Source organism: Triticum dicoccoides, chromosome 7B, assembly GCF_002162155.2.
Source record: "Triticum dicoccoides isolate Atlit2015 ecotype Zavitan chromosome 7B, WEW_v2.0, whole genome shotgun sequence".
In the NCBI taxonomy this organism is placed as follows: Eukaryota; Viridiplantae; Streptophyta; class Magnoliopsida; order Poales; family Poaceae; genus Triticum; species Triticum dicoccoides.
In genome coordinates, this window is record NC_041393.1 from 514073924 (window position 1) to 514075498 (window position 1575).

Consider the following 1575-nt stretch of genomic DNA (forward strand, 5'->3'; position numbering starts at 1 on the left):
ACCATGTGGCTGGTTACGGGTGACTTCAATCAAATCTATTGAGCGAGAGATAAGAATCGCGCAAATGCTGATCGCAGCCGCATTGTCCGTTTTAGAAACGCCCTAAATTCCTGTGAGTTAAAAGAGATCCATCTGCAAAACAAGAGATTCATGTGGAGCAATGGTCAAAGTGACCCTACCTTGAGCAAACTGGATAGCTTCTTGCGTCTGTCCGACCACTGTCCAATGGGACTTGGAATTCGGTTCGCACATCCTGCATGGCCTTTCTTCCTCTCTGTCCGACCACTATCCGCTTCTGCTTGCAAATGCGAATGGCCCGAAACGCTCCAAGTGCTTCCGTTTGAGAACTTCTGGATTAGGATGCCCGGGTTTCTGTCCACTGTCCAAGCGGCGTGGAATGAAGACCATAGCCATGTCGAGCCCTACCACATTCTCCATCACAAGCTCAAGAAAACAAGTATCAGGCTTAAATCATGGAGCAGAACTCTTTTTTCTAATGTCAAGGTCCAGCTTCATATGGCCCTGGAGGTTATCCTTCGCCTAGATATTGCGCATGAATCCAGATCCCTGAGCCCCGCCGAGCTTGACCTTCGAAAGAGGCTTAAGAGGCGTGTTGTTGGTCTGGCCGTGCTTGTGACGCCCCCGATTTAATCGTACACTAATCATGCACGCAAATGTGTACGATCAAGATCAGGGACTCACGGGAAGATATCACAACACAACTCTACAAATAAAATAAGTCATACAAGCATCATAATACAAGCCAGGGGCCTCGAGGGCTCGAATACAAGTGCTCGATCATAGACGAGTCAGCGGAAGCAACAATATCTGTGTACAGACATAAGTTAAACAGGGTGCCATAAGATGGCTAGCACAAACTGGGATACAGATCGAAAGAGGCGCAGGCCTCCTGCCTGGGATCCTCCTAACTACTCCTGGACGTCGTCAGCGGGCTGCAAGTAGTAGTAGGCACCTCCGGTGTAGTAGGCGTCGTCGCCGACTGTGGCGTCTGGCTCCAGGGCTCCAGCATCTGGTTGCGACAACCAGGTAGAAGGGAAAGGGGAAAAGAGGGAGAAAAGCAACCGTGAGTGCTCATCCAAAGTACTCGCAAGCAAGGAGCTACACTACATATGCATGGGTATATGTGTAAGGAGGCCATATCAGTGGACTGAACTGCAGAATGCCAGAATAAGAGGGGGATAGCTAATCCTGTCGAAGACTACGCTTCTGGCAGCCTCCGTCTTGCAGCATGTAGGAGAGAGTAGGTTGAAGTCCTCCAAGTAGCATCTCCAAGTAGCATCTCCAGTAGCATCGCATAGCCTAATCCTACCCGGCGATCCTCTCCTCGTCGCCCTGCGGAAAAGCGATCACCGGGTTATCTGTGGAACTTGGAAGGGTGTGTTTTATTAAGTATCCGGTTCTAGTTGTCATAAGGTCAAGGTACAACTCCAAGTCGTCCTGTTACCGAAGATCACGGCTATTCGAATAGATTAACTTCCCTGCAGGGGTGCACCACATAGCCCAACACGCTCGATCCCATTTGGCCGGACACACTTTCCTGGGTCATGCCCGGCC